The 18,902-nt window shown below is 38.4% G+C and overlaps 1 pseudogene; it reads right to left on the minus strand.

Annotated features, from left to right (window-relative positions):
- Positions 1 to 18,902, minus strand: part of LOC117410424 (kinesin-like protein KIF16B) — a 130,818-nt pseudogene that overhangs the window by 71,213 nt on the left and 40,703 nt on the right.

Below are 18,902 nucleotides of genomic sequence, written 5' to 3' on the forward strand. Positions count from 1 at the left end.
CCATGGGAAACATCTTACTGCTTTACCATAAAACCAAGTCTTTATTTATACAATTCATACATATTACCATAAAGTCATAGTGTACATACATATACATTGTGTTGGAATATTAAATCCATGAAATGTAAGGTTACATGACCATGACCATGACCATGACCATGACCATGACCTTAGAATGTGCAATGAAGTCCTGTTACAAGCTGATTATTTTATAGAACGTTATCAATTCAAGCAGATATTCTTAAGTTCTGCCAGCAAAAATAATAAATAACTATGTGTGAATAGGATGGCTGTAAGGTGACGTCAGACCAGAAACACAAACCAAAACAAGGAATGGTGGGGCAAAACTGAGACACTACGGCGCTCAGTGCTTTTATTAAATAAATAAATGTGGCAGGGAGAGGAGCCCTGCACATGAAAAGGGGCAGGGCAAAACCCTGTCATAAATGTATTGTTTATTTTTAGAACAGGGTATCCCTCCGTCCTGTGCAATATATTATTTTGTATTTGTTTTATTATTATTATTATTATTATTATTATTATTATTATTATTATTATTATTATTAATTTATGTACTAAATGTGACGGCGAAGAGCTGTAGGTTTTGTTTGGAAGCGTGGATGGGAAGCCCCATCCACAATTTAAAAAACTTGTGTAGAAGGTGGCCATCTCCCAAATCTCCCATCTCCCGGTCACCTGCATATAAGCCTGCAGTTCTGCCTGCTCTGGGTGGGTTGTTCAGAAGAGAGAATGGAGCGAGAGACTGAGAGGAGAAAGAAACGAGAAAGAAACAAAACAAAACGAAACAGAAAGTAAAGTAAAAATAATCTAGGAACAGTGAAGGCGATTTGCCCAGCCTGACCTGGATCATTTGTTTGGTGTTTTGTGTTCATGATTTTTGTTTTTGTTAAAACCTTTATTTTGCTCGGTGAGCAGTGTTTTTGTTTAAATATTTATTTTATTTTTGTTATTTAAATAAATGGCGCACGCTGCGTCTTTTGCCCTGCAGTACTGCCTGTGTTTTCTTCCTGCATCTGGCCTGACGTCACCACTTAGCCATCCTGTCACAATAAATCAAAAGGTTTTAAACATAACAAAACACTCAAACAAAAAGGCACATTGGCCAAACATATAAACAATAATGAAACAGAACAGGTATCGTGCTGGTTTTGACTCAGCATGCATAGCAATGGTTATTTCTTTGATGTTATCTTTTTACCTCCACTCTCCACACTCCACGTTCCACGCTCCACTCTGAACTCACTCCCCTGTTCAGCGAAACTGCAGATCTTTTATATTCTGGCTGAGGGGTTAACTAGCTATTAATTATCTTATTAGCCCTCTGCCATAGTCTACAGAAGTTTATTAAGTCTGTGTGAATGACTGTCAGATACTTTCAAAACAAAAAAAAGTTGATTGTGATCTGTCAACAATGCAATAACTATTTTAAAGCAGAGACAAAAAGCAATTAGGTAGATAATAAGCATGTGTCAAATTGTGGAGTAAAGCCCCGGTCACACCTGGAACGATAACAATAACGATTTTTAAAAATCCTTCCTGTTGGAGGTGGTCACACCACAACGATAACGATCATTGTAAACGATAAAGATAGCTATCTTTCAGAGCGATGTTTTCCTGCTACAATGATAACGATAAATGTTCCTGGCCAATCAGGGCTGTATTAAATGTGACATCATCACCTACCTGGTGTTATTTTATATATTATTTTAAACACAATAAACAGTAAATACAGGCATTGCAATGATTTACTACAGAGAAGACTGACCTCCACTGTTCCACCGCAGAACATCACGTAGGAAAACTGGTTCTAGTATACATTAATTAATCTTTTTTTTTTTATGTGTTATAAATTATTTGATAAACAGCCATTAATGTATAATTATAGCATAAGCACAATATAGGATCCTATTTGATCCATAAAGACATGTCAGTCTGCATATTGTAGTTGCTTTTTTTTTGTTTGTTTGCTTTAAATAATAATAATAATAATAATAATAATAATAATAATAATAATAATAATAATAATAATAATAATTAGTATAAATATATACATTTTTTTTAATTTAGTAGTCGGCAATTAGTTTTTTGTTATTATCTCCCCAATTTAGTAGTGTCCAATTATTTTTTATTTAGCTCAGCTCACCGCTACCACCCCTGTACTGACTCGGGAAGGGCGAAAACGAACACACACTGTCCTCCAAAGCATGTGCCGTTAGCAGCCCGCTTTTATACACACTGCAGACTCACCATGCAGCCACCCAGAGCTACAGAGTCGGAGGACAACGCAGCAGGCAAGCTTACAGGCAAGCCTGCAGGCGCCCAGCCAGACCACAGGGGTCGCTGGTGCGCGGTCAGCCGAGGACACCCTGGCCAACCTAACCCTCCCTCCCCCCGGGCGGCGCTCGGCCAATTGTTCGCTGCCCCCTTGAAGCTCCCGTCCTCGGTTGGCAAAGGAGTAGCCTGGACTCGAACCGATGACATCCAGACTATAGAGCACATCCTGCACTCTACGTGAGTGCTTTTACAATTTACAGTGGATGTGCCACTTGGGAGCCCCTATATATACATAATTTATGGAGTATTGTCTATCGTCATATTAAGTAAGGTGTAATCAATGATACATACCATGTTCTTATTTTATGTTTTACTTTAATGGGAAGTGGTTGTACCAAACGTGACCATGCATACTTCCTTGAGGTGTAATTTTCAGCACTTGATTATACCAACGAGCGTGTGGAATTCCCCTAACTCCTCCCTACTCTGTAGTATTCTGTGTACCCACACTCATCCTCTCTGTCTCCTATGCCTTCTGTTGATCTAATACAACAGGAGTATTTCTTAATGTTCCTCATTCATCACTGTCCCTCATCTTGCTGGAAATAAAAGTGGGCGTGTACTAAAAAGTTGATTGGCATTTGCTGTACAATATATTGGAGCCCTTTTTTGTTCTGGTGTGACCGCTCCATAAACAATTTATGGTTATCGTTATGGTTCCAGGTGTGACCGGGGCTTGACAGTGTCCCAGTGCATAAATATATATGCCCACATTGCTTAATTAATTCAGCAAACATTGGCAAGATTTAAATCATTTTTGAGATTTAGAGGACCGTTTGCTTTCCATGTCCCAGGTGAAATACTTAATATACTACCAATAACCTTAATAGAGGCAAATCCGTTCTTGCACTAATAATCAACAATAAACTACATTTATTCGTATACTCAAGCATATGCTTGAAAACAGCTTTGCAGTTATCAAAATTACTTTGTATCTACCACATTATTTTGTAAGAAATTTGTGTTTTATGCATTTTAAAGTGACATACTTGCAGTCTCAATTCTGGCGTTGCCTGTCTCAGTTTAACTTGATTTGCTGCATCATCCCAGTTTAGTTTTTGAAGAAATCACACTTTTTTTGTGACACTACTACACTTTACTTTTAAAAATATGATTAAAGCCTCAAGTGCTTTCCAATTAGAAAGGAGCCAGGTGACTCCCCTCTGGCTCCTTGTATCCCTGTGGCCTTCTGGGATATGTAGTCCTGCAGCTCCCTCTTGGACTACATATTTATATATTTATAATCCAGAGCTGGCAATGTGATTGGTCGAGCAAGGTTCTAGCTGTCCATATATTGGAAGGATACGGACGGTTGGAGCCTTGTCACATATTCTAAATCACTGTGCTGTCTCACAGAATTAAAAGCAATGGTAGCCATCTTGTTTACAGTTACAGAGGTACAGATGTACATCTGTAACTATAAAACTGAGTGACCAATTACCAACAAAAAAAACTCAAAAGTAGTAAGTAAACATGCCGATTTGGATGAAGAACAATTAAATGAACTGGAAGATAGCAGAAAAAAAAACACCAAGAAAAAAAAAATGCTGTCTTTATATTCACTCACCCCGACTTTGTCACTTCAAATAATGTATTTTTAGTGGTTTGTAAACGCTACAGAAAAACACAAAAAGACACTTCTGCACATTATCCACCCCCCTCAGACACAGACCTTGAAAAATTACTGAAATCCGAGACGTCGTTGAATGTATTTTTATTCCTCTGTTCTGCTCAAACAATGTGTCTGCACTGTTTGTGACAGGAAAAAAAAATAAGAAATCTGTGCCGTCTCAACTCCGCCCCCTGGTGTATCTTTTCAATGCAATGTACACAACAGATGTACTGCAGACATGTGGAAAAAAGGTTTTGTGGTCAGACGAGACAAAAATTGAACTTTTCGGTCTAAATTCCAAGCGTTACGTCTGGCACAAGCCCAACACTGCACATCACCCAGTCAACACCATTCCATCTGTCAAGCATGGTGGTGGCAGCATCATGTTATGGGGATGCTTCTCTTCAGCAGGGACTGGGAAGCTTGTCAGGATAGAGGGGAGAATGGCTGGTGTAAAGTACAGGTGAATCCTTGAGGAAAACCTGTTTGTCAGCCAAGACTCTGAAACTGGGTAGGTGTGGCAAAGTGCCCCGCCCCTGTGTGCATTTGTGTGTTTTGTGTATGTATGCGTGCGTATGTAAATGTTGGTGTATAGATTGGTACACGGGATATAAACGGGTCTGTGTTTCACGTGTATTTAAAAAGTGTAGATTTGTATTTAGGCACGAGGAGAGCACAAATCACTTCACGTGCTGGTTAAATGTAATATGTGAGCACGGGGTTGCACAGAATTAATTCACGTGCTGGGATTCAAGTGAATAATTAATTAGTAATTGAATCCCAGCACAATAGTATATATAGACGCACATTTCTTGCACTCAGGGTTGGTGTTCGGTGAGTGGAGAACGGGAGAGAGAGAGAGAAGGAGAAAATAAAACAACGTAAGAACGTAAATTAGTTGTATCTGCTCACCGTGTTTTGTTCGTCTGTCTGTGCACTGTTTAGTTCGTTTCGTTTGTCTGTTTTATTTTGGCGTGTAGTGCCGTGTCCTGTGTTTTTGTTGTTCCAACCTTTTATTTTCTGTTCTGTTTATTAAATGCTGAACGCGATCACGCGTTCAGCCTCACCAAAACCCCATCTCTCTGTCGTTTGTGTTCCTGTTTCTGGTCTGACGCCACCCACTCCGGCCGTCTTTGTGACAGGAGGAAATTCACATTTCAGCAGGACAATGACCTGAAGCACAAAGCCAAAGCCACACTGGAGTGGTTGAAAAAGAAGAGAATTAATGTTCTTGAGTGGCCCAGTCAAAGTCCTGACTTGAATCCAATCGAAAATTTATGGCGAGACTTGAAGTTTGCAGTCCATCGACGATCCCCAACAAACTTATCAGAGCTGGAACAATTTTCCTGTGAAGAAACAATTTCACCATCCTACTGTGCAAAGGTAGTAGAGATCTATCCAAAAAGACTCATAGCAGTAATTGCTGCAAAAGGTACTTCTACCAAGTACTGACTTAAGGGGCTGAATACTTATGCAACCAGTAAATTTCATTTTGTACATTTTCTTTGCAAGTTTTGCTGACATTTAACCTCCTCCTCATATAATAGTGTTCAGTTTAACCACTACAGCTTTGAATAAAAAAAGTTTGTTTGAAAAACTGCCGTGAAAAATACCCGGGTACCTGGATCTTTTTCGGGTAATGATAAAAAAAAAAACAACAAAAAAAAACCCCATATATTAATGTTTTAAGTGCATGATACATATTTAAATACTATATAGTACACATTAAGTCCTTCAGATGTGTAGACTTGTGTAACCTTTTTCAGGACTGGATACATCGAAATAATAACAATAATAATAATAATAATAATAATAATAATAATAATAATAATAATAATAATTCTCTGTTTAAATAAAATATTTTGTTATTAATGTTAAATGCGCTTCATGCTGAAGGATTCTTTGCAACATATATTGGCCATATTCCGCTGCTGTTGTTGTTACCATGGCTGTTATGTTCAATTTTAAAACGAATGCAGTAGTACAACACTACTATTGCGTTATGGACTATTGCAATAGCTACTGTAAATTGAGCCAGCTGGGTTTTGACGGCAGTCGCAAAAGAGTTAGTGGGACATTAAGTGCGTCTGTTTGGTTGTAACAATAAAGTGCCGTTCCTGATCACTAAATTCTGTCTTGTGAATACATAATAATGGCATCCAAGCAAAGCATTGGGTGGAATTTCTTTACCAAGCAGGCGAAAACGGAATTTGCAAACTCTGCAAATTTGTAATTTTAATTTGATTTAGTCAGGATATCATTTAATTTGGTTGCCTGTAGAGAGGAAAAAAAAAAACATGGTAGTCCACCAGAAATTAGACAGAAATTAGAATTATGTATCTCAATGTGTTTTGTCTTGCACCGATTTGTTTACAAAAGGCAAGTCAATGCTGTGGAAGACCAGATAACACAGAGTTCATCCGCCTCTCACTGTTACTGGAGATTGAGCGTGTCTTATAAATGTATCATTACATAAGCTCTGTAAAATCATAATGGTTTACCCTTTCTAGTATTTGAAGAATGTCAAGAGCCTACAAGCCTGATTGGATAGTGTCTTATATACAAGAGTTAAACAGATGGGTCTACCATTTCTTTAAATTCCTTATTGAGAAAGAACAGTTCTAACATCTGAAAAAAGAACATACAGGTTATCTGTCACAAGTGGCCTGTTCCATTAACTTTACTTACCTGGGATTGTAAAGCATGACAGTCGAGAGATTTTCACACGATTTTGAAAGGTCTGTCACAGACAGGCTAAAAGAAGAAAGCAGTCCACTCTGAATAAAAATAAACCAGAGAACACTTGGTGAGAAGTAATAACATAAAAAATGGTATTGGGTTACACATTTCATGATAATTACCATCGATTTCTTTAGGGAAGAATGAGGCATATCTATCAAGTCACTGTTCTTAACATAAACTAAACACACAGTTCATTGACAATTATCAACCTAAAACTAGTACAATAAACAGTAATTATTATTATATATTTTTTTAAAGATTAGTGTACAGGGCTGCTACGAAGTTTCTTATGGCATCCACACATGCTGTGGCTTATCTAACCAATGCAAATTGATGAATGTTGGTACTAACACAAAACAAGACATGGACAAAACAATGGTGCAATTAAAAATTAATTAACAATGATTTGTAATAGAATGATACGATGCTGAATGAATAAGTTGAAGCCTCAAAGTTTTACACTATAGCTGCGCAGTCTTTTATATATGATGAGGATTCTCAAATGTTTAACCTTATGTAATGCAAAAGTTACATTAATTTAAAAGTGTTTGTCATATTCAGTAGACTCCCTCAATAATGCAAGTGTTCTGAAACTGTAAATGTAACAGTAGTTGATCCAAGTAAAGAACAGTTAATATGGTAAATCTCTTAAATATTCACTAAGGAGTGTTTTCCAAGCTATACCCCAAATTAAGTATATCTAAATCCTAATTAAGATTATTTTGTTAAATGTGGATTGTTGTAAGTCTGTTTATGAATTTGGCAATGTCTAAAAACTAGGCAATGGTTAGCTTGGCTTTGTTTATGATTGCTGATTTAAAAACGTGGCTACTTGCCTGCCCACGCTTTGATTTCCTCCATTAGGAATTCATGTGAGAATTTGGCAATATTTAATCACATATTCCAGAATCATATACATTTTGGCAAACACAGTGGTATTTTGTGATGTGTGCTATTATATTATTATTATTTATTTCTTAGCAGACGCTATCCAGGGCGACTTACAATTGTAAGCAAATACATTTCAAGTATCACAGTACAAGTAATAATACAATTAAGAGCAAGATAAATACAATGACTTTGGTTCAAGCAAGTACAAGTGTGACAAAATACAATTCAATAATACAGCAGATAACAGTGTCAGTGATAGTTACATCAGGATATGATTAAATACAAAATACTACAGATTAAACACTTGGCAGATTACAGTACTCTGAAGTACAGGATTAAATGCAGTAAAATAGGGGGCAGATAAGAGCAAGTAAAGCACATTTAAGGAAGGGTGATAGTGTTCCAGGGGAAAAACAGAGGAGTTCTACAGGTGCTGTCTGAAGAGGTGAGTCTTGAGGAGGCGCCGGAAGGTGGTCAGGGACTGGGCAGTCCTGACATCTGTAGGAAGGTCATTCCACCACTGCGGAGCAAGGGTGGAGAAGGAGCGGGCTCTGGAGATATCTGGAGATTTGACTAAATGGTGCCTTAAAAAAGGGAAACATGATGGTCACAAAATTGTCTCATTAACAATTTCCAAAAATATTAATTGGCATCATGACAGCTGTAATAAAACATGATTATATTATCTGGATCATATGAAAAGGAGAAGGCACAGAATTAATCTTGGAGCTATGTGTCCATGTTTGAATGAGAAGAAAAAATATGGACTAAAATTAGGAGGAAATATATTCCAAAGCTATGGCTGAAATTGTGAGACTGATTCACAATGTGCATATTTCAAATCAGTTCTTCTCTACGGGTTATATGCTGTATTTGAACTTTAATGCCTATACAAAGGTAAAGCCCAAGCTTAATACACTTCAAAATCCCAACTTGCCTTCGTGATTTTCTTTCACATGCCATGTGACAGAAGCAGATAAAAGTAATTCCCTTCCTTTTCTCCCTGTTTCGCAGCTTCTTTGGGGTGTGTGAACATGTGGGTTGCAGTGCGTAGGTTAAAGGGTGATGCAGGTGCTCCAGACAACGACAAACACAAAGTTCACGGTTCAAGTACTTTTATTCTCTTTTTGGGTCTCCTTGACCGTTTAAATAATAATGCTGGCTCTACCCAACTACGAGTATTGCCAGTGTCAAAACCAAGGGGTTGCAGTCCCGAAATAATAATAACAAACACAGACACGAAACACAGACACAGACACGTCTCTGGAAACAGTGCTGCTGGTGTGTGTTCAGGTGCAGTGCAGTCTACGACTATATAAAGAAGGATAGGACAGTCAATCCCGTGATGCAGTTCGGTACTCAATTACAGGCGCCATTTGTGGATACATTGTTTTCATAAAATACATGTTCTTCAGTATAGACTGTAGAGTAGCCCTCTCCCCTGTGTTATTCCCTAACATATACAATTCTCCCAAGGACTCTTCTGAGAGCCCCCTTTTAGTTAGAAATAAAAAGCTGAAGTAAATAATGAGAACATGGGTAGTGAGTGTGCGTAAGCTAATTATAAGCATGTAAATGGAAAAGAAACTACACCTACACAATTTTTCACATTGGATAACTAATTTTAGTATTTTTATTAAAGCTTAAGAACGCCCACATTAAGTTACCATCTTAGAGGTACAGCTGTATGTTATACAACAAACGATTGTTATAAACAAGGTGCAAATAGAAGTGTAAGTAATATTTTATTAACATATTGTACACTTCTTGACAGTGCGTTTAAAGCATTATTTTAAATCACTATAATTTGTACAAAGAAAATGTTGTTAAATGAAGCACTTTCTAGTGGATTAAGTGAAATTCTTATAAATAAAGTTAACCTTCTCATGAAAGCAAGTGCGTTGTCTTGATCTGTAGCTTTTTTCCATATTGTTGGGACTAGAAAGAATGGATTCCATTGCTACCAGACACAATACTCTTTTGAAAAGTTTCAGTGCCACTTCTGCTTGTGAAAGGTTAATCATCTTCCCACTTAAACCTCAGAGTGTTATCAACACCATCTGCCAATTAAATCACAGGGCCTGGGGCTTTTGTCAGTACCTTCTGCGAGTATAAATGTTTGGTAACAGAATTTGCGTTGGTTCTGCTGAGTGTGATACTTAAAACAGGCACTTCAGCCTTGAGATATATACATGTGCTAGGGAGCCAGTCAATTAAAACAGCCAAAACAAAACCCAAGCCACATAATTAATGCCAAATATTGGCTTGTCGAAGGAAATATGTTGGTTTATGAACCAGAGGTAACTGATTTCCTAAGCCCCTTTCACACTGGCACTCCTGGTTAACCAGGTCACAGGCCCGCATAGAGTGAAACCACGTACCTGGGTCGGACCCGGGTTAACCCAGGTCCCAGTGACCCACCTCAGGATGTGGGTTGACATGCTTTGACCCAGGTTGAGTGAGACAAAACGCTTGACAGCCATTCGTGAGCCGACACAATAACAAACAGCCACGTCTGTGTGAAAGTTTCACTTCCGCAAGGAACGTTTCTGTTTATTGTGTTTAACCACATTTTAGTTGCTTGAGACACACCATGAGCCAGATTGCAGCAGGGATGAAGAAACATTTTCTCTAATCAACATTTGGGCTGACGGTTCAATCCAGAGAAGCTTGGATGGATGCATCTGTAACAAGCTGCTTCCGGGGCATTGATACGCGCTTTGTTTACTTGCATCTGATTGGATCATCTCAAGATATAACATGGTGCAATTTTTTTTTTTTAGCCACTATAGAAGGCCATCTTCTAAAACAATACACTACATGTTATAATTTGATAATACAGGAAATTAAACAAAATACAACAACATACAATACAGTAGACCAATGCACAGAAAATTAAACATAAAAATGTCCTATCCTTCATCAAAAACATAGAAATAACCTAATATTTCAAACTGTTCATGGCTATGGATATGTTCAATATACCACAGCTTAATGCTTTATCGTTCCTATCACAATAATACACATTGGTACTTCTGTTGCATTGGAATCAAAGGGGGTGGGACTGTTTGCTAAAACTACATTTGTAGGTCTATTTAAAAATAATGAATAAATAAATAATGTTACTTGATGCGCCCAACAGGTAGATTTAGTGAGTTTGATCCACTTGCTTTGATTAACTTTAGTATCATTACTAATCACATTGCAGTGCACCAAAGGTTGATTAGATCATTGGGAGCATCAGTTAAACTAGATCAAGTTTAGTACTAAACCAAACCCCTGTGGTCACACAAAAGATCCACATTAAGTGGATTAAGTTAGTCCTGTGAAGGACTAAGCTAGTCTGCTTGCTCTGATTTCTTTTTTTTTTTTTTTTTTTTAGTATGGCGGTGTTTTATTTGTTTTTAATCTGTATCTTTGATTTGTTCGTATATTTTATTCTAGAAACTTCCCATAAAAAATATGCATATTATTAACTGCAGGTAATAATATGCATGGGATTTTTTGCATATTAAAACACCACTCAAACACAGTACGAATACCAAACTTGATGGTTGAAAAAACTTGAACTAGGGGGTACTGCATTCAGGAACTCTTTCTGAGCTTTTTGCTAGCATGGAGATTTTTGAAATATTATGCCACACGTTTCAAGTCTCTACTACATTGAGCTTAGAACTATCTTTTTTCATCCATCATCAAAAAGGTATCTTTTAGAGGCTTTGTCTAGATTACAATTTTTTCAAGCCACATGAAACACTGATTCTGTTATGTGCATTTAAATAGCCCAGCCACATATACAATGTGTATGGGTGGGTATTTCATGCATTTCTGTGACATGTTTTGTGATTATATTGGAACCAGAAATGTCCAAAAGAGTGTCCTGTACAATAAGGTACTTATATCGTGAGGGGGAAAGAAGTCAGCTCTTTGGATTTACGGATCTTTTGACTGTGTGAAATATGCTTTGAATCATTTAGGTACAGTATGGAACTTGTCAGAATTCATTAGAAAAGCTTATATATGATATGTGACATATTTTCAATTACATATAATAAAATGTTATGAAAAACAGCAATGGATTGTCTTGTGATCAAATCCCAATATCCATTTTGAAATCGCGGACGTAAAGAAACATTTTTGTCAAATACCCTTCTAAAAACAGATTTCAGTACAGAAGTTTGAGGAAACAAACTCACCAACGTCCTGCTCAGCTGCAGCATCGTCACGACCAACAACAGTATTTCCATCCTAAAACAAAATGTTATGGATGGCTAATTTCACTAATGTACTGATTTTATTATTTGAAACAAAATTTTGAAACATACAATTTTTTTCGTTTCATAAAATACTTACTTTTAAATGATATAGGATAATGCCAGTACTAAGCAGATCATCATCAATACCAATTATGTGAGGCAGCTCAGAGTCTAAAACCACACCAATCCCTTCTTTTCTGAGTGCAAGGGTTTCCTCCTGCAACAAAAAAATTAATGAATAAAGAAAAAAAGATAATTGAAAACAGATTTAAATTCATGTATATTATTTTACACCCTCTGGCTACAAATGCGTTAATACTTTACAGGACTTATAACTGAAATCAATTTCGTAACTATTACCGTGAAATGCAAGGTTTTTCAATATACTTGTGCAGTTTCCACGAACAATCTTTCAGCGGCCCTTATCATTTCCAATGACTGTGTCTCCTATAATGTTATTTTACTGTGATTCCAAGCAACTAGGAATCATAGCTAGAAGCTAAAGATCAAAGCTTAAAACACTTCATCAGGTTTCTGAGGAAGTGGAGTTCCTTAAAATATCATATTCAAGTATAGTGTATAGCCCTGCATTTCAAGTTCATATTTACTCAATTGATTTATTGCAATTGGATGTACAAATATGTATCCAGTCCTACAAAACACACTCACTTCAGATACAGTAGTGCTGCTGTCCAGTATAGAGCAAGCAAGGTTATCCAGATAAGATTACCACTGGTACGTGCGAACTGACCTATTGGCAATGTATAGGTGTTATATTTTACTTGGCCTTTGAGTGCCTTACTCTGAATTCCAAGACAGAGAAAGGGCTTTTGTATTTGTGTGGACCCACTTTAATTGCTGTACCGGAGGGTCTTTCTGCAGTGTGTTAGAATCTAGGAACAGATGTGCATGGGGTCAATTTGTCAATTCAATCTTGACTATACTTTATGTAAATCAGCAAATTAAATCCCCATACAGTAAATTGTAAATATGCAGATTTTTTTTTTTTTTTAATAAAAGAATTGTAATATGTTAAGTACTATAGGCTGGTCTAAAATGAAAGGACTAATGCAGAATCATACTATTTAGACACAGACAGTATATTGGAAAATGCCAGAAAGACAGCAACAGAACAAACACAATGTTATTATCAATCCTGACAATCCCACAAACCCAATTTTTAGTAATCCTGGCTTTGCAATTGATATTGTGTTAGTTTAGGCTAGCAATATTGACTTTGAGGCAGAGTTAACTAAAGCTATGTGTCGGTGGCTGACACAACGGTTGCAGCCCTGAGATATAAGAAACATAAAACAGACAACCAATCTTTAACCAAATTATGATTTTTTTTTTCAATGCAGGTATCCAAAGGTAATAATGCCTAATGCATCCAAAAGCCAAGAGACATGACACGCTTTATAATCTAATTGCCACAGAAGTGTCACAAGACATTGGGTTATTTGAGGCTTGAACTAATTGTGCCAAGATCTTGTCAGATTAAAAAAAAAGGTTTTATATATTGCAAGTTCCCTTGTATCCATCTGAAATAACCATCACTATCTAGAGACCTTACAGATAATGCTGTTTTACTGGATTATTGATGACTAGGTAGCCTGCAGCAAGAAACTGTGACATTCTGTTCTTATTTTTAGAGCTTTTTTTATTGCACAGTAGTTTGCAGACGGTTTCAAATCTGTAACTGCACAGGTTGTGTTGAATCTAGTCTTTCATACCTACAATCTGACAAAATAAAGGAAATCATTGTATTGATGCTTTCCTGAAAACTGAACAAATTAGAATTGGTAAAATGTCAGATTGTCTTTCTGAATCATTTTTCAGTTCAGCCAACCAATTATGGAGTTTTAATCCTCAAAAATAACAACCATGTGAAGAAAATGTGATTCTGAATGAGACTGATGTCTGCAGCTTTCTACCTTAAAAAAATGATATCCCCTTGTAACAGGGCGAGGAGCCCTGTACATGTATTTGTTTATTTTAGAACGTGGTACCCCTCCGCCCCTGTGCAATTTATTATTTTGTATTTGTTTTGTTGTATTATTCTTATTCTTATTCTTATTCTTATTCTTATTCTTCTTCTTCTTCTTCTTATTTTTTTTTTAGTTATTTATTTATAAATGTGACAGCGCAGCCATATATTTTGTATTGTTTTGCAGCGTGGATGGGAAGCCCCATCTACATTAAAAACCTTGTGGTAATGTGTGGCTGTTGGCTAGTACATTGTTAAACTAGCCGGCAGTCACATGTAATTCATAAACTTGTGCAGATTGTGGCCAAGGGGTAATAGAATAATTACTAGCTAGTTAAACCCCTCGGTCACAGTGTATAAACCTGCAGCGCTCTCAGTTCGGGGTGGGGTGTTCGGAGAAGCGAGAGCCCCTGCCCCTGCCTCTGCCCCTTCACAGTATTTTGTGTTTGTTATTTTGTTTTGTGTACCTGTTTTATTTTTGCTCTGCGAGCAGTGTTTTTTTGTTTAAATATTTATTTTCATTTTATTATTCAAATAAATGGCGCTGCAGCGTCTTTTGCCCTGCAGTACTGCCTGTGTGTTTTTGCCCCGCAGTCCTGCCTGTGTGTTTTTGCCCCGCAGTCCTGCCTGTGTGTTTTTGCCCTGCAGTCCTGCCTGTGTGTTTTTGCCCTGCAGTACTGCCTGTGTGTTTTTGCCCCGCAGTACTGCCTGTGTGTTTTTGCCCCGCAGTACTGCCTGTGTGTTTTTGCCCCGCAGTCCTGCCTGTGTGTTTTTGCCCCGCAGTCCTGCCTGTGTGTTTTTGCCCTGCAGTACTGCCTGTGTGTTTTTGCCCTGCAGTACTGCCTATGTGTTTTTGCCCCGCAGTACTGCCTGTGTGTTTTTGCCCTGCAGTACTGCCTGTGTGTTTTTGCCCCGCAGTCCTGCCTGTGTGTTTTTGCCCTGCACTCCTGCCTGTGTTTTTGCCCCGCAGTACTGCCTGTGTGTTTTTGCCCCGCAGTACTGCCTGTGTGTTTTTGCCCCGCAGTACTGCCTGTGTGTTTTTGCCCCGCAGTACTGCCTGTGTGTTTTTGCCCCGCAGTACTGCCTGTGTTTTTTTGCCCCGCAGTACTGCCTGTGTGTTTTTGCCCCGCAGTCCTGCCTGTGTGTTTTTGCCCCGCAGTACTGCCTGTGTGTTTTTGCCCCGCGTACTGCCTGTGTGTTTTTGCCCTGCAGTACTGCCTGTGTTTTTTTGCCCCGCAGTCCTGCCTGTGTGTTTTTGCCCCGCAGTACTGCCTGTGTGTTTTTGCCCCGCAGTACTGCCTGTGTGTTTTTGCCCCGCAGTACTGCCTGTGTGTTTTTGCCCCGCAGTACTGCCTGTGTTTTTTTGCCCCGCAGTACTGCCTGTGTTTTTTTGCCCCGCAGTACTGCCTGTGTGTTTTTGCCCTGCACTCCTGCCTGTGTGTTTTTGCCCCGCAGTACTGCCTGTGTGTTTTTGCCCCGCAGTACTGCCTGTGTGTTTTTGCCCCGCAGTACTGCCTGTGTGTTTTTGCCCTGCAGTACTGCCTGTGTGTTTTTGCCCTGCAGTACTGCCTGTGTTTTTTTGCCCCGCAGTACTGCCTGTGTTTTTTTGCCCCGCAGTACTGCCTGTGTGTTTTTGCCCTGCACTCCTGCCTGTGTGTTTTTGCCCCGCAGTACTGCCTGTGTGTTTTTGCCCCGCAGTACTGCCTGTGTGTTTTTGCCCCGCAGTACTGCCTGTGTGTTTTTGCCCCGCAGTACTGCCTGTGTGTTTTTGCCCTGCAGTACTGACTGTGTTTTTTTGCCCCGCAGTACTGCCTGTGTGTTTTTGCCCTGCAGTCCTGCCTGTGTGTTTTTGCCCTGCAGTACAGGCTGTGCGTTTTTTGCCCCGCAGTACTGCCTGTGTGTTTTTGCCCCGCAGTACTGCCTGTGTGTTTTTGCCCCGCAGTACTGCCTGTGTTTTTTTGCCCCGCAGTACTGCCTGTGTGTTTTTGCCCCGCAGTCCTGCCTGTGTGTTTTTGCCCTGCAGTACAGGCTGTGTGTTTTTGCCCTGCAGTCCTGCCTGTGTGTTTTTGCCCTGCAGTACAGGCTGTGTGTTTTTGCCCTGCAGTACTGCCTGTGTGTTTTTGCCCTGCAGTCCTGCCTGTGTGTTTTCCTTCCTGCAGTCTGGCCTGGCGTCACCACATCGGCTTTCTGTCACACCCCTATAGACGAGAAAGAAAGTATTGTAGCTTTTAACAGGGAACATTGAGAAAAGCAACAATAAACGTAGGAGGCTGTGTGGGGATTTGTTAACCAAATAGTTAGACGATGGAGGGGTATATTCAATCAAAAAAGAAAAGCCCCTGCATGACACTAAATGCTGTATGTATGTATTTATTTTGCTAATGCAATGGATGGGTTTGGGTCCATGCGCTTATGTCTGGAAGTTTGACTGAATAACCACAGAAAGCGAAAATAAAGTGTGTCAAAGCATTTTGATTATATACATCACAACCAAATTGCATTCGTTATAAAAGTAGGCTTATTTTTGACAGCTATTTCGCACAACAAACTTAGTCTCACTTTACCACAGTAACTTTTGAATAATAAAACAATTCAGAAAAGCATTCATGTATAAAAAATGTGTTATTGGGGAAACGCAAGTTATTATTACACAAATAACATAATGCTAAATTCTGAATATTATTAAATATTCCTCCCGAGTATTCCATACAAATGAATTTATGATTAATGTTGCCCTACAGCTCTGACATTCAGATTATAGTCTATTACACCTTGGTATTACAACTGTCACGTCATAAAGCTAAAAGTCACAGTTAAATCATTGTCCAAGTGAAAAAGTCATTCCACATGAAACAACATAACAGCTACTAAACATGTATTTGGTGGCATTTATAGCAATAAACAAGGTCTTATAGCTAAACAAAACAGGATTAAAACCTAGTCTTTCGGATGTGCTTGGTGTGATGAAAAAGGGTTGAGAGAAGTATGGCTGGTCAGTAGCTACACAGCTAAAAGTATACCCTTTTAACCCACTGGTGTGTCACTCCCTCTGGATTTGGGCTCAGTTTAGGTGGTGGTTTGGTCTGTTTTCCATGTCCATGTCTGCCCCTGTCGATGTAAACCATCTGTTCCCACCCTCGCCGATAGACTCTGCTTTTAGTATATGGTACAGAGGTGGTATTGAGTCAGTGAAGGATTTATACATTGATAATAATTTTGCATCATTTCACCAGCTTTCCCTAAAATGTAACCTACCACAAACACACTTTTTCATTACTTACAAATTCGAAATTTGTGCAAAATAAAGTGGCTCAATTTCCTCTACTGCCTCCCAAATCCACAATTTATTTTATACTAGCATTTAACCCTGATTGTAGGGGTGTTATATCTAAAATGTATAAGAATATATGGTCCCTAGGGCTGGGAAAAATATCAGAATATTCGAACGAATATGTTTTGACATGTATTCAGATACAAAAATTAGATGTTTGTATTCGCTACAGATGACAAAAATACTTTGCACTTATTTACCGTCTCACCGGAATTTGCACAACAGTTTTAAAAAAAATGGCAAATGAAAAATAGCTCTGTGGGATATGTGAGGTTATTATAAAACACAGGATCCACACAGCAGCTCTTGTGCCTCTACTTAAAAATTTTAGACAGCAAAAAGTAAACAAACCAGTTTAGGTGCACGCACCCTTAGTGATCTCTATGGAAAGCCATCTGGGTCAGAAATTGCATTGTGCTGCTTTAGAGTGAGCCAGAATCTCATGGGACTGAAATGCCTTGATTAAACAGTACCCAGCTTTTTGAAAATGTTGTGTAGTGATTTTTATACACACTGTATATATATATATATATATATTGTTGAGACTTTCTGTTATGTGGAATGTAATAAACAAGAATCAGAACAGTGAGGTTTTTTCCCTTTCACTTTACAACGCCATTTCCACGTTTGTTTTATTTGAGGTGTTTAAAGTTAAATTTCAGTTTTAGTTTGCTTGTTCAGCTACAAAAAGGTACAAGTAAACGATAAAATGCGTTGTCAACTTTATGTACTATTTATTTTGGGAATAAACAAAACAACGTTTAACTTGAATTGCTATTTGGCATCCTTTGTTTTGTAGTTAATTCAATAGGGTAAAGTGAGGCCTACACAACTTGTTCTTTACTTCTGGGATATTTTTCTATTTTAACGTGTTACATATTGTAAGGTCTTGCTGTAAAATAAAGGCACACACACAGGGGCCACACCCCCTGCCTCTGCTACTATGCTGTCTCTGCCTGCGTTCAGAGCAATATAATGGCTTTTATTACTTTTTGAAAAAGGAACGAATAGCCGAACAAATATTTAAATTATGAGCGAATATCCAAACATGAAAATCCCATGTTCGTCCCAGCACTAATTGTCTCCGCATTGCCCTTAACTGTCTACACTTAAAACCATGTTGGAACAGGATTTAGGTTTCAATCTCACAGACGACATTAGGTAATCCATTCTTGCCCATGTGCATTCCTCTTTGGTTTGCACTCCACATGGGCTCATTCAGTTTAAAGTTTTACATCGCCTCCACTTGTCAATATACCCTGAACTGGATCCAACCTGTGACAGATGCAAACTAGCTCCTGCTTCTCTAATCCATCTGTATATATATATATATATATATATATATATATATATATATATATATATATACGCACAGTGCTCCCTCGCTATAAGGCTCTCGGTTATAATGCGCCTCGGATATAATTCATGCAATATTTCTACAGTAAATACAGTACCGGTGTTGTTCAAACTGTAAACAACTTCTCAGTCTAACTTCCGTTTCTGTCTCTCCCTTTTGATACAGTATCTGAACTGAAGAAAAGCTGCGCTGGCACTTTATAACAGACATTTGTTTTATAACTAAATAAATATTAGGCCTATTACGTGGTTATCTTTCCTAATGTATTTACTTTTTTGCTGCAAGAGGAGCTGCAGCTTTCTCTGGGAGACAAGACGCTTCAGCTTCGCTTCAGCCCCGCTCCAGCAGCCAAACCTGGGGCGAGCCCATTC

Source organism: Acipenser ruthenus, chromosome 6, assembly GCF_902713425.1.
Source record: "Acipenser ruthenus chromosome 6, fAciRut3.2 maternal haplotype, whole genome shotgun sequence".
NCBI classification, from domain to species: domain Eukaryota; kingdom Metazoa; phylum Chordata; class Actinopteri; order Acipenseriformes; family Acipenseridae; genus Acipenser; species Acipenser ruthenus.